Genomic DNA, 15,387 nt, shown 5'->3' with positions numbered 1-15,387 from the left:
CAAAGAGACAGTAATTGCCCATTTGAAACATCCAAAAAAAGGTGATTGAAGGGTACAGTAATATGCTTACATGAATAATAAATAATACTTAGCATTTAGATAGAGCTTTCCCCTCATCAAATCACTTCTTTATAAGCATTAACTAATTCACACATTATCCTAGTAAGAAAAGTAAAATGATAAAATGCTTCTCTACCTCAAAGTTGGGTAAACTGAGGCACAAAAGAGGGAATTCTGTCATGAGGATGACACCACTGCTTCCGAACGTGGACTGTATTGGCAGGCATTTCCTTGTGGGACCTGTATGTTAGCCGTTAAGCTAAACCTGAAATTAATTTCTGCCCCAGTCACTGTGTGGGCTTTGATGATGCTGCATAGGGCAATTCTGATTCCCATCTTTACCAATGGCTATGAGGATTCGGACAAGATACCTAAAATCTTTTTGCCTTAATTATCTTATCTGTGAAATGGGAAAAAACTATTCACATACTATACACACACACACACACATATACAAGATGCCCAGTAAATGCTCAACAAATGGCAGTCATTATTCACCATTAGAAGGAGTTCATAAGAAAACTACTGACAGTAAGCTAATGGAAGATTTCAAGTACTCTGACCGGAAATGGACCCATAACCCTAACTAGGTGTTCAAATGGAATAAAATATTCCAAAGCTCTTGGAAAAAATATTAATGGTACAACTTCCAGGGTAATGCTTAATAGTTCACATTATAAGCAATTAAAGTACTCCCAGTGAGTACATGTTCATCTCAAATTACTGGTTTCCACCCTTTTTAACAGTTAAAAAAAAAAAAAACTCATAGATTCAAGATATTGATTTTACTTTTAGCATCCACTGATGGAGAAAATAATGACTAAGAACTGCCCTGAATTCTGTGACACCACTGTGACATTTCTAAACAGATTTATGTTTTTATTCTAATCACAAGAGGTATCACATACATGCATATATATATGTATATATAAGCCCTGTAGAACACCCATGTGACAAATGTATACTGGTGCACATGTGAATTTGTGCAAGAAGTCCAAGATTCCTCAGAGGTCTGCAGCCCACAGTAGAGGAACCCTCTCCTGGAGGCTAAGAAATAACATACGGGTCAACACTCTGTTGCACAGCTGATATCCAGCAGAAAAATCAAGCACAAAAGGCTTCCATGTACTTAAAATTCTTCAAATGGAATTTCGTAAAATGAAACTTAGGTTCTCACAGTGTTTTCAAGCCGGAAGAGTATTTAGAAATCTTCCAATGTGAATTATCCATTTTAAGAAGAATAACACTGAGATCCAGAGAAGCGATGTTTTTACCTCCTGAGCTAACAGATAATAGCAGAACCCAGTTCTTAAAGTTTTAATTATGGCCCACAATGTGTGTTTGTATGTATGTGTGTGTGTGTGCACACACATGCCCAGTCACGTCCAACTCTTTGTAGCCCCATGGGCTGTAGCCCACCAGGCTCCTTTGTCCAAGGGATTCTTCAGGCAAGAATACTAGAGTGGGCTGGCATTTTCTTCTCCAGGGAATCTTCCTGATCCAGGGATTGAACCCACACCTCCTGTGTCTCCTGCATTGGCAAGCAGATTCTTTACCACTGTGCCACCGGGAAGTCCTATATAGACAATATGGGGCACTTGTGAAAAACAAAACACTGTATAATAAACTTTGGTCTGGGGTTTTGTTGTTTTCTCTTTTTACTAATCCTAACAGATAAGATGCGATTGCTCCTCACAACTTTCAAGCAGCACTCAAAATCTTGTACTGTAACGGTTCTCTTTTTCTCTTCTTTATCTCCTCCACATTAATAGTGACAAATGCTATGTACATGTTTGGTTTTTAACCTAACTGGTTTAACATAAAATCCAGTTAAGATATGCCAACCCACTACAAAGAAAATAAAAACTTTAAATCTATTTTCAGCATACTTATAAATGTGTGTGTTTTTAAGCTGCTGGAATTTTAACTATATTTTCATTTCTCCTCATCTGGAGAATTTACATGCTTGCAAGAAAATCTTGTTGAAACCTTATTTTGGTCTTCATGGAACATAATCTCAACATCTCAGACAGCCTGAAGCATGCTGAATTACATTTGCAGCTTCCTCTGGGGTTCTGTGAAGCTCTATTAGTACTGTATATTACGCATAAGTTACTTTTAATGCTCTTCCAAGGCTTGTTAAATGCTACACAAACCTTACATTTCATGGCTCTAATGTTTAACTTATCTATCAGTAAACTTGAACCCACAATTCATCTAGTTGTCCATGTTGGTAATTTCTACTCATTATTATTTGTAAATGAGTGTTTTTTAAAGAGCTAGATTTTGATTAAGAGCAGCTACTGATCATGTACATGAAAAGAAATGCTTGAACCTTTGCCCCAAACATTCAACAAGGTAAACCCAAAGATGTAAAAGGTGGCGGCTTAATAGTTTTATTTAAACTGCGACACTATTAAAAGGCACAAAGAATCCATTCAAAGATTGTCTATTAAATGTGACTATTGCACTTACTGGGCAATTTAAGTACCATCTAGTAAAATAAACCTAAACAAGATGATTCTAGCAGGTGAAAATGTTTATATTTATTTTAGCCTAAGTCTATGCTCATTTTTCTTTTTGTAAAGTGAATCTAAAATACACTATTTAAAAATTCAGAGTACTACTCTCTACATATCTTCCCAACACACTTCATTTAGATTACATATGTTTTTGATTCAAAAGAATTCTGTCCTAAGTTTCCATGCAACCTAAGAAGCATGGTCTTTGAAGAAAAGCAACATTGAAATATTAGCTATTGTGTATCACTGAGGAAATCTTTGTGGCTGAAAATCTGAGAAAATTTCATTTCCAAACATGTTTTTATTAAACTTTTTCCTAGAACACTAATTCCATTTTAAACAAACAAAAAATGTATGTACATAGCAAATACGCCCAAAGGTATAAACAAACTAATGAAAACTTTCCTATTCCGGAATGTCACAGCAATGGTAGCATCATACCAGTTGCATTTGTAAGGAGAACTCTTAATGCTTCTTTCCTGTCTTCATTGGCTAATATCAATTCAATCATGCAATTATTATACAACTGCTCTTACTTTCTATTTAGGAATAAAATTTCAAACATTTTTATTTCGGGACATTAAGAATATTATGAAAACAACCAGGTTTACCATGGTTATCTGTCAGAAGTATTCTCTTCAAAAATTTTTGCATTTTATTTTAGTAGGGAAACTGTCTGATACCAGGTAATTTCAAAGATATAGAAACAAAACAAAAAAGATTAAAAACCCAGACAAGATAGAATCTGGAATTTAAGTGGTCTTCACAGATTAAAATAATCTTCATGGAATTATTCAGCCACAACTAAGTACATGTCAGACAACATTTGGAAAGTAACAGTAATAATTGGTAATCATTATAAATTTCATAAAAATGAGATTTCCAAGAATACTGTTTTTTTATTTTAACTTAATTTCCAGGCAACGTAACAGAGACCTATTTATGGCAAAAGCTTTGCTAAAGAGATCAAAGAGCTCAGCTATTTGTGGAAAGAGGTGAGCAGTGGACATTATTTTTCTTTTTCATGTAAATTTTACAGTGAAAATATAAGTTTATAGTTAAGAAAATTAGGTATTTAACAGAGTTACATCTAGTCTTGATATAATCATAAATTTGAGTATTCCTCAATACATTGTTGCAGTCATTTATTCAAAACAAAATTGTTTAAGATTCTTTTAATAATTATTGCTAAGAAAATAAGCCACATTTTGATATCAATTATGATTTTTGTATATTGTCGGAGCACAGATTTCTTAGCATTTAAAAAGAGCTTCTGTGAAGAGATGATGCAGTCACTGAGAGTTCTTGAAAAGAAAATTAATATGATGTCATCAGAATAATTGAACATTGAGTATTTCACATTGTTATTCTGAAAGATGAGTTAGAAAATTAGAGGGAGGCTACACCAAAGAAAACATTCTCATCATAAGAACATGAACACTACCCCGTGCTCATCATTCCTACTACCAAAAATAATGACGTCTGCAATAGCCAACCCTTACCAGTACCTTAATTAATTGGTATTAGTAGTAATTAAGACAATCCCAGTTAAGTTTTAATTTTTAAAAATTAAGTATAAACTAGTTATTCAATAAAGAGTTGTAGTCACTTGGTGTGTTTCTAGGTGCAGAATATAGCAATTTACTATTGACAAGCACTAACGGACGAGGTCATTTCACAAGTATAGTGTGGACAAAGGTGAACCGGGCAACTGATGAAATCTGTGGCCAAGGCGAAATAGCAATCTCTGAGACAAATGGTAATAAAGTTACTGAAATGAAGCAATGCAGTTTCTAAACTGAACTGTCATAAAGGAGGATATGGGCTTCAAACTGGCATGTCAGGAGTAATTAAAATATTATTTCTCTTTTTTAAAAAGTTCCAAATGGCTTTAATAGTCTTATCGATTCTTTATTCAGACAGCTGAAAGGTTAGGAGGACGCTGCCAGACTGTAGGGAAGAGTGGGCAGTGTCGAGGTTTGGAGGGAGGGAGGCTGAGTTCTGCAAGGGCAGAAAAAGAAAAAGAAGGTAAATGTATTAACACACTGGAGACGATGAATGCTTCCACAAAGAAGACTACGTTGTCCCAGAGGGAAAAAGTTAACGGGCTTCAGAAGTTACCTATGATACAAATACTTAAAAAGCTATAGCTGCATATAGACTATATTTATTGTTCACAGGGATGTAGAAAGTTTCTATGAGGCAAGATGACAAACGTAAAGTTCTCAAAACGGATTTCTCCTGAAGATTCCAAGATTTCCTCTATTCAGGTCTCTCCAATTGATCCTTGAGTTGAAATGACTGGCTTGCCTGGTCAAATGCTTGGTCAACTGATTCAGGATGAGTGTGACTGATATTGTTAATGCCAGCGTAAGTAAAGCTTGAAGAAAATGCATTTGTTTTGTGCACCTAGCTTTCCCCCACTAGGAGAGATTGAGCTCCTTGCTAATAAGAGATAAAACCTATTATAGCCCACTTTTGGTATCATTTTTGCTATTCTCATCTTGAAAATAAAGCAGATCAGATATTTCTGTCTGTATGAATGATTGTCATGAGACATTATGGAATCAAAAACCTTACAGCTAGAAATAATCAGAAGATCATCAGACCCAGCTCCTACTTTAAATAGGAGTGAGCAGGCTATAAACAGCAGTGAAAAACATGTTTGAGGAAAAGGACTGTGAAAATGGAGATGGCTTTCTTCATACTTGAGTGTCAATCTTCGCACAGCCCAAGTGCCATACTGAGGACTTGGCTTCAGTCAAATTTCCATTTGCACCACCTAACTTGGACCTTGGCAAACACAGTGAAGGAACACATCTGCCTTGCAGGAAAGTGAACTGTGCAGCCCCCATCCAAATCCCGATACTCCTTAGCAACCATGCACTCTTCTTTGCAGTGAAAAGATACCTAAAAAGTAATACTTAGCCATGAAACAGCCTCCATACCAATTCTTGACATAATCCACTTTGCAACTAGCTAATTACATGTGATAATTGAAACTACACTCACATTACTCAATAATTAAATGATCTGTCTAAGGAGAAATATAAAACACACAACAGTGCATTTGGAAAGGATACAAACCAATCACTAGGCACCCAGGACCCAAAGTCAGAGAATCAAGAGGACCTTGGTTGTAATATGAAGGAGAAAGGTCAAAGGTCTGGAAACTACTACTATTCTTTTTATCCCCTCCAAAGTTTGATTCCATGTTAAAGACTACAGCATTCCCCACTGAGCCCAAGGAGCAATGTGCTATGTGATCGAGCATCTATCTGCACAGAACTTTACAGACCTCAGATTCCACTACCACAGAAAACCTCTCTTTCCAGTATGTGCCCTGTCCCAATAAGGCAAAATAAACACACAGCACATGCTTCTGGAATCACAGTTGGCTTTTCTTCTCATATCTATGAGCAAAAAATAGAATAGTGTTTTAAAATGGGCAGGCCCATCAATTTATTTTTTCTCTCACTCTTGGAAGTTCCAGGAGGAAAAGAAAAAAAAAGGAAACACACAGGCCAGATGTAAACTGTTATTTATATTTATTTTCTCACTGCTTTACAAAATGCTAACATATGCTGTCATATGATAGCCCACGAGGAAAATAACAATACAAATATTAACTGAATAAGGAATGTTTGATTAAAACTAACACACTGCAACTGTTTCTGTAGCATGAAGGAAATGAGAAGTACTCGTAGAATCCTTCCTATAGTTGTGTGCCTGCTACACAAATTTTTAAAATTCTGTTCCAAAGCAGTGAGATCAATTAATGTTCCAGTAGTAATCATTAGAGTTCTGATAATAAAATACCCCCCTGATGTAGAAAGCAATTGTGTCAGTGAGCAACCTCTACATTTCCTGAGGCTAAAAGTCATTCATACAATTCTCCAAAACTGAAATTCCAGTTTGGAGGTCTACAGTACTTAGAAATACAAAGGAAGATTTAGCAAGGACATAACCTACACATTAGTGAAAAATATGAAGATTAAGCAACCTCTGGACTGTCCTTGGTTTATTTTGCTTTTTATTTTGGTAAGGCTAAATGACCTTCCTCCACAGGAAATAAATCTGTATGGAGCTGAAAATCATAGGCAATTAACACACTGAAAAAGAGAGTCCTCTTAAATTATGGTCTTAGAATTTTTAGATGTACCAGCTTCAGGTGGAAATGTGTTTGTGAAAAGCAAGGGACAGCAAAACCCAGGCCGACTTGCACTAGTGCTATAGAACAGAACTGAGCTTAGTTCTATGCAAGATCTCAAGCTGCCTGACTGTGACATAATAGTGTCAGCTAAATGAAAGGTTTTATTTAGCGTCAATTTTAACAAAACCCAATGTTTAACTTATGACACAACAGGGATTTGGAGGTCTTCCTCATCACCTTAAAAGGAAGTAAACCAGAATCCAGCATGAGATGAAGGTGCCATTTCATCGCGTACTGTTCCCACCCTCACCCCAGGTAATAACTTATTTATTGGTAAAATACAGACCTATAGCATTTGCTCAAGAGACACAATTACAAGATTACACAGAGTCAGTGTTCACCTGTACACAATGGTTTGTCTGACTACAAAGAACCATCCACTTCAAATCTTTTCATTTCATACAAACTCTTTACTGCTTCATTAAAACTGAAACCTACACACTTGTGCACATGCACACACGCATACACACAACATGAGGGGGGGTGGAAAAAGAGCATTAAATTTAACCACAGAGCAGCAATAAAATCAAATATCCTTTTTACACCAAAGGCATTGCCTGGATTAGAAGATGCTTGCCGATTCTCAAAGCAAGTCCAGTTACCATAACAAATGTACATTTTACCAGCCTTGGAATTCTGATTGTGTTTAATACAGTTCCATGTTGCATCAAAGTACAAAATCAATACCATTTGTCCAGCTCACAGGAAAAATGGAATCTATAAACGCCTCTTATTGAGTAATTAAACACCTATTATTGTCATGGGTAGTGAAACAATGAATATGATAAGATAAATTTTTGCAAGAAAATACTGCAGTGATTAATATCTCCCTGCGTATTAAATAAAAATGACTGTCTTTTGTGCAGAACTGCTGGCAGAAGAACGGGGACGCGAGAAGTAGTTGCCAGTGCCACAATAACAGGCTAACCTTGAACTGAACTCCTTTCCTCAAGAAATTAAATGCTGTAGCAGGACTTTAAATCCCCCCACTTAGAGCTCATTTGTGCGCCATGTAACCTGCAGTTCCTGAAAAGAACTCATTATCTTCAAAAGGAGAATCCCTTTATAATTTTTTTATGAATGTGTATATTGTTTCTACAAAAAAAAAAAAGTATTTCAATGTCCAAAAAGGATAAGAATATTAACAATGTAAGTAAGGGAAAGAGACTTGTACCAATCAGATACCATTTCTACTTCCAGGAACGTGAGTACAGAATGCAATCTGTTAAGGAAAACTGAACATTAGATTGAGAATGAGATTAGAGGAAATGCATACTTAGAAAAAGATATTAATCTGTTAGACTGATGCTAACAGTCCTGGGTATTCTGTTACTAGAGTTCCTGTATCTTTTTGGGTCTCTGTCTCTTTCTCAGTAGCATTAAGTATGATACCCCTCATTCTATACACCACTCCCTGCTTTACACACACACACACACACACACACACACACTCACTCACTCACTCACTCTCACACTCCTCACCCACCACATGGTTCCTCCATCATCGCTTTGCCTTTTTTTTTAAACTTAAGAATGATGCACCAGGAACAACTACAAAGTACAAAAGATGAATCTATGGATGTGACACTTGTAAAGGGTAACCCTATTTCACAAGTGAGATGGGACAAAAAAGAAAGAAAAAAGGCCACTGAAGCAATAACTGCTCACTGAATTACCATTAAATTGTAAGATTTACAATCCAACGTACAGTAAGTGCATATCTAATGGAGTTTGTCCTCTAAAAGAATATGAAGTGAATCTCTGCAGCATAAGATGTGTGTAGATGATGTATGTTTCTTTTAATCCAGTTTTTTAATTAAAGACAAAAAAAGTTCAAAACACACACAAAGAACACATTGATGCAACACCAGGAAAACCCTGAGGCAAACTTAGAAGCTTACCTAAGTTTAAATGCACTTTATATTAACTGTTCTCATTTTCTATCAAACAATTCATTCCTCCAAAGACAAAAATAAGACATATAATCAAATAAGTATAGCAAAATAGAAGTCATGTTATCTTTCACACAGCATTAGTACATGAACAGTTAACCTTTCTGAATCCTGTGTTAAATTTAAAGAAAAAAAAAAATCCTGAATCCAAACGATTGGTCATAAAGTGCTAGATTTTTTTCTGAAGGGAAATAATAAGACAGAGTTTATCAGTATTATTGAGTCATTTAATAAGGGCAAGTAAATTCTTATGTTGACAACATGGAGAGAATTCAAATATGATACTAATGTAATCAAATATCAATAATATTATGACTGTTCATTTTTATTCACACAAACAACCCCCAGAAAGGACTTTACTATTTTTGAGAAAAATCACTTAAAATACTCCAATTAATCCCTTAATAACCATTAAAAGCAAATTCACATTATCATTCTCTATGCTGCTTTCTAAAGGAAACATTCATGAAATAATTTCCACTTTCTATCTTAGGACAAACTCCTAATAAACCATATCATATCATGGATAATATTTTAGCAGAAGCTTTCTGGAAGAGATAAACTGATATAAGGTAGCTTAAGTAATATTATTAGAAGATATATTTTATTTAGATAAACAGTCTTTTTTAAGCAGTATCTAAGAAGTCGCTGTCCTTGAATTAAGTAATATATAAAACTATTACACTGATTTTGCAAACCTATGCTCTTCTCACCTCTCCCCCACATGATCTGAATTTTATTTTAAAGGATTAACAAGTAACACATATGATCGGCAATGATATCCTTGTTCTTTTAAACCTTAGTGAATCAAGTTCGCTAAAGGTGAAATAGTGGAATTATCAGTACAAGTGGCTGTCTCATCAGAGCCTTCAGAAAGGTGCTGTATAGAAATGCCTAAATAAATAGCAGCAGAAAGGATTTTACAGATGAGATATATACACACAGATCTCTCGCTTTCTCACACACACACACACATACACACACACACAGATACACACACACAGACTGCCTCTGGTTATTAAAAATATAAAACAGATTCACTACTGTATATAAACCAAAAGGTATTTGTAATGCCCCCTCACATTAATTTTAACTTCAATGCTAGTTTAAATGCTATACCGTTTTCTGCCCCCCCCTTGCCAAGATACGTGAAAGATTATCTCAAAAACCAGTTGGTTAAAGCCGCTCTCTATGCTACAGTGAGCCGGAGAATTTCCAGCATCTGATGAAGACCAATGGACCACCTGATACTTTTTCAGCAGGGTGATAAAATTAAAGGATGGCTTTGACTTGCTTGAAGGATTACTTCCCTTACTTAATTGTTTAAAGTGCAAGGTATTAACACAAAGGGGGTGGGGGGTGGGGGGAGCAGAAAATGAAGAAGGTGACTGAAGAGCCCGAGCTAATTGCAAGCTGATGAGATTGTGCCATGCAAGACTCTCCCTCCGTTACATACCATCACCAGCTCTGGTCTTTTCCACCCTGCTGCCGCCGCAAACAAGCTGATTTGCTAACAACGTGGTCAGCTCGGGCACCCGCACAGCGGCTCACGGGGTCCACAGACGGCTGCTCTCCATGCAGAGAATCCCGCGCTCCATTTTCCAATCTGATTACACGGCTCCTTGTTCCAGCAGCCTTAAACCTTCATGGCAGTTTACCAACATTTTCATCACTTTTTTCTTTTACAAAGCGAAAGAACTGATAAGCTCTCAGGTACCCAGGATCTCATAGTCAATGGCTGGCCAGCAGCCAGAATTCCCTCACCACACAACTGTCTCGGGCCACACTGCATAAAGCAGACGGGATTTACCAGACAGCACAGAACTATTCGAATTTTGCCACGTGCACAAGGCAGCAGCATGTTTCTGTCCTTACTGACATCGACGGTTGTATCTAATCACCTCTTGGAAATACTGAGGCCTAATAAGTGCCCTGCCTGCCCCCGCCCCCACAAAAAAAAAAAAAAAAAAGAGGCATCTCCAAACAAACCAATGAGCATATGCCCATGAATTCACTACTCCCCTAAGTGATGTGCTCAGGGACTCTGCCCGCTAAATGCAAAGCATTAAGAACTATTTTTAAAAGTCTCCGTCTGATTACCTGGACCAATTACCTTGATGATGGTGAAAATAATCCTCATGATTTTTCATTAAAATCTAAAATTTTGTGAACTACACAAAATACCTGATTAGCATCTTAAAACTTTGGCAACCCCCTAGAACTTTAAAAAAGACACACCAAAAGATGCAGAAATGAAGCACAAACCTATCAACTGAAGCCACCTTGTGAGAATTCCTTTTATTCCCATGAATTCCCAGAAGTCACATCATGCAGTTAGCAGGAGCCTCAATGTAATACATTCACATTCAGAAGTTTGAAACAATGACTGCTATGACATTTCAAGTGGAACACCTATGTGCAGATTCTTCCTCCTATGTAGTATTTTTTAAAATTCATTTTTACCTATAGCCCATGGGCCTAAAATGTAAAATAAGTGTGGGCCTAAAATATGAACTTTACTGTCTGCTTCCATTCAACTACAAAAGAATAAGCAAAAAACAACAGAGGCTTCTTCAGTAACTTTCTAACAAAGATGAGGAAAAGAAAAATGGCTTTTAATGGCTGTAGCTCTTTCTGGTTCGTTTTTGCATAATATTGATCTATAGTAAAGGGTTTGGGAGGGGAGTGGAGGGGAGGAAGAGTCTGTACACTTAGGCGAAAAATGTACAACTCAGCTCGCACAATGCCTCAGCACTCCAGCTCACCAGCGCACTGACCCTCTGTATCTCAGAGTATCTCAGAGTCATTAGCCAGAGTCCCAGCCCTGTCTCCAGGAGGGGGGATTTGAACTCACGAACCGAAGTGGGGAGATTCGGGATTTTGAGCATGCCAGACAGAAGGGTCATTCCTCCTCGCTGATGAGGAGGACGCTTGTCCCCTGGGGAGGGGAAAACTGGATGAGTGACTGTGGCAAGACTCAGGCAATGGTCATGCTGCTGACTCAGGAATGGACTCTGACAGCTACCCTGCTTCAGTCTGGCCACTCGGAGTGGAAGCGATGTTAGGGCAGCGGTGCTGACAGGTACATGCAGAAATCAGGGGAGAATGAAAGAGAGAGGAAAGAGGAAGGAAAGAGCAAATGCAACAGCAATTCCTCTTCGAGACATATGCACACAACAAATAAACATTTTTCCTTAGCGCAAAGTTGATATTACCTATCAGGTAAAAGATGTGTTTGTGGATGAGCAGATTTAGAACACCCACAACATATCTGAATGGATTTTTAAAAAGGACGTGCATTTAAAAAAAAACAACTGATCAGCTAGGCTGGGTACATGTGCACATCCACAATACTGCAAAACTCTATAAACTCACAGAAAGTATACACACCCACCCATATATGTATTTGCATGTGGGTGGTATTCTGCATAAATGACTGTCAACTTAAAATGCCATTCTCTAATTTATATGCAAATTCTACTTCTGGTAAAATAAAAACATATTTTAAGCAGCTTATAGTGCCAACACATTATTCCCATGAATGATTCCTAGTAAACTATTTATGCCAACTGTGGGGTTTTTTTTTTTTATGATTTATTGGATGGTAAACGAAACCACTTAAACTATAGTTGTCTGTATGAATCAGTAATTTTCATGTTTCTAATTAAAATGTAAACAGCGTAATGAAGACATCAAGTTTTTAGGCAAATGTCTCTTCCAGTGCCACTTGGGGTATGGTAATTACTGAAGCAGATCTATGGATGCTTCTGAATCCCGTACAAGTCCAGATTAAAAGCATTACTGCTAAACCTGACTTTTTACATAAGGGAATTGTGTATTCTAACCCATTCCCAGTTTGCTTACAGATGCACATTGGCACCACCTTTAAAACCTGATCATTAAAAAAAAAATCAAAATGGAAAATAACAAATGAAGTAATTTATATTTAAAATGTTAATTATAAAACATTTACTGGCAATCAAAATACTGGAACTGATATACTATGATTTGATCCCTTGCCATTAGTTTCTTGGGGAAAAAAAGAAAGAAAGAAAAGAAAAACAGCAACCAAACAGTGTCCACCTTAATTTCTAGAGCCCAGATCTGGGTTGAGGGGTGAAGTGATAAGCTGATTCTAGATTCAAAGATAACATTAATTTCCAAGATTTATTTTATTTAAGTGAACGGTTTAAATGAAGTAAGTTCACAAAATACAAAATAGCAAAATTTTAAAATAATATATAGTCCATGGAGTAAAATGTGTCATTTCCCCCTCATATTCAAGAATGTAAAAGTGCCTTTGATATGAAGCTGTAATCTGTTTTCATTTTTATTTCAGCATCTACTTCTCTCAAATTCACCAAAATTTATCCTAAAGCAAATGACCTCTTACACATGCTGAAGAAATATATCACCTCTTCTGCCTACAATTGTTAATTGAACTTCTCTCTGAAGCCTATTCTTCCAAGTTAACCAGCATGCTTGCTTTACATATTTACTACCTAGCACTTGAACAGTTCTTTTAAAAACAAAAAATAATAATTCTGCACCACCCCACCCTCCATACACCCCTTAGAACTGTTTTAGCCACACTTGCAGTTGAGTACTAATAGCTGAAATCTGCAGTGATATGAAAAGTCTAAAATGTAGGATGAAAGGAGGATTCCTTCCTTCCCCCATCCCACCCCCACCTCTGGACTCAAAGTCTACAGACTGACTGATATGGTCAATTTTCATATTATTTTTACATAAATGCTAGACAAGCATGTTGCTAAGGTTGACTGTGGAATTGAAAATGGGTAAGAAATGTGAGTGTGTTGGAGGGGTTGACGTGAGGCAGAGAAATTGAGTGATTTTTGCCTTTTTTTTTTATTACTAAAGTAATGCAGACAAACAAATGTATATCCACCATCCTGGGGTCAGAGGGAATGTTTAATCTAAAAGCATTTTCTACCACTTTTCCATCTGAAAACATACCATTTTTTTTTTTTTTTCTGATTTGGGCATAGAGACATAGTATTTTGGGCTGGGGAGAAGGTGGGATGTGGAGAGAGAGAGGATCTGAACAAGGCATATTTTGGTGTTTTTTTTGTTTTTTTTTTTTTTTAACACTCTGGGGGTTTTCCAAGGGAAAGAAAGCTGATTAAACAAGGCCAAGTGTTTTGTCGGCTTAAGGGTGATATCATAGTTGTGTTCAATATCAGAAGTGTTGCAAGTACAGGCATCATTTCTATTCGCTTTGTGCCAGAAAGGTAAACACTGGATTGCACTGTGGATTAAAACAATAAGAAATCCCTTTCCTCTCAGGCTCTCAAGGCCGTGTTAATCGGGTGTAATTTTTAATGAACACTAGCTGCTTGGTACTCATTCAAGACATTTCATTAGAAGGTTATTCATTTAAAAATCAACGTTTCAACCATATCAAGCTGTAACCTTTCTTGAAATGTAAATGAATGGTTTAAATGAGAAGATTAATAAAGAAGGGATGTTCCAATTCCAAGCATGGCATGCTATGTATTTTTAAATTTGTCTATGCCAGATGCTGTCAGTCAGAACAAAAAACTGTCCAAGCAGACAATCTGTGCGTCTGAATGTTGATCATGTTGGGAAGTACAGGGGGGAGCGGGGGGGAGTGTGTCAAGGATTCATGGTCCTTCATCTTTGCAGTAGAGCAAACACGTCTCTCAGTATAGCGACAGACAGCTGCTTCCACTTTCTAATGTGCCCTAACTTAGATCACTGAAAGAATTGTCAGCACTCAGAGAAACACACAAAGATAACACAGCCAGCTGCCATGGAGGGGAAAACAGCACAGCTCAGAAGAAATGGGATTTGTTCCATTTGCATGATGCGGCCTCCCCTGGGCCCCTTTCTTTCAAATCCAAAGCACAAAAGACAACACTTAACATATTTGCTTAAAGATGACAACCTCATGTTGATTTCATTTGGATGTAACAGTGTCAGGATTACAGATATAAGAATATATTATATCTGTAACAGAGACTGACAAATGTACCCATCAGTGGAGCTGTCTGATTCATCTGCTTATACAGCCATTTTACCATCCCAAGGGTGCCATCTAAGTAGTAACTTTGGAAGACTGAAGGTCTAATTTTATTACACCACATTTCAACCTACTAAACAATATTATTTCTAAAATAGATCATTTTTATTGGAAGTCTCCCTGATGAAAAATCCAGTAGACACCAGAGAATTTATGAACTGTATGGGTCCTTTGAACTCAATATACTGCCCATTTTAAACAACTTTTCTTGCTATATGGCAAAACCCCAGTATTGAGTAAGTGAAAGTAAGAATATGTATGTTTTGAATGTCTAAGTACATTGATATACTAAACAGATTTTATAGATGGAGAAAGGGAACGAGAAAGAGACTGATTGATTATATGGACACCTATAAAATCAAGTCTTACCTGGTCCATTTGAATAAATTCTTTGTAACCACTTACTTCTGTCTATTCCACTACATGTCCTCCCTCAATATAGCATGCATACTTCAACAGCAACTATATGAATAATCATAGCCTGTCAATATCTTTTGGACATATACTCAATCTGATTCCCAGTATTCTTTAGGCAGAGGATAAGAGCAGAGAATGATTTAAAGCCCAACTGGCTAG

General features: G+C 36.8%; 1 protein-coding gene and 1 long non-coding RNA gene across 3 annotated transcripts in view; both read right to left on the bottom strand.

Moving 5' to 3' along the window:
• FIGN (fidgetin, microtubule severing factor) overlaps window positions 1–15,387 on the bottom strand; it is a 130,734-nt gene that overhangs the window by 99,034 nt on the left and 16,313 nt on the right. The window lies entirely within an intron of this gene.
• LOC122688309 overlaps window positions 1,529–15,387 on the bottom strand; it is a 28,688-nt gene continuing 14,829 nt past the window's right edge. The window contains exons 2-3 of the long non-coding RNA XR_006339412.1: window positions 9,754–9,756; window positions 1,529–8,253 (exon numbers count right to left, since the gene is read on the bottom strand). This is a non-coding gene — a long non-coding RNA (uncharacterized LOC122688309). The remainder of the gene's footprint in view (window positions 8,254–9,753; window positions 9,757–15,387) is intronic.

Source organism: Cervus elaphus, chromosome 33 (genome assembly GCF_910594005.1).
Source record: "Cervus elaphus chromosome 33, mCerEla1.1, whole genome shotgun sequence".
Taxonomy (NCBI): Eukaryota; Metazoa; Chordata; class Mammalia; order Artiodactyla; family Cervidae; genus Cervus; species Cervus elaphus.
The sequence above is the reverse complement of the archived record's forward strand: the minus strand, read 5'-3'. Positions and strand labels throughout refer to the sequence as shown.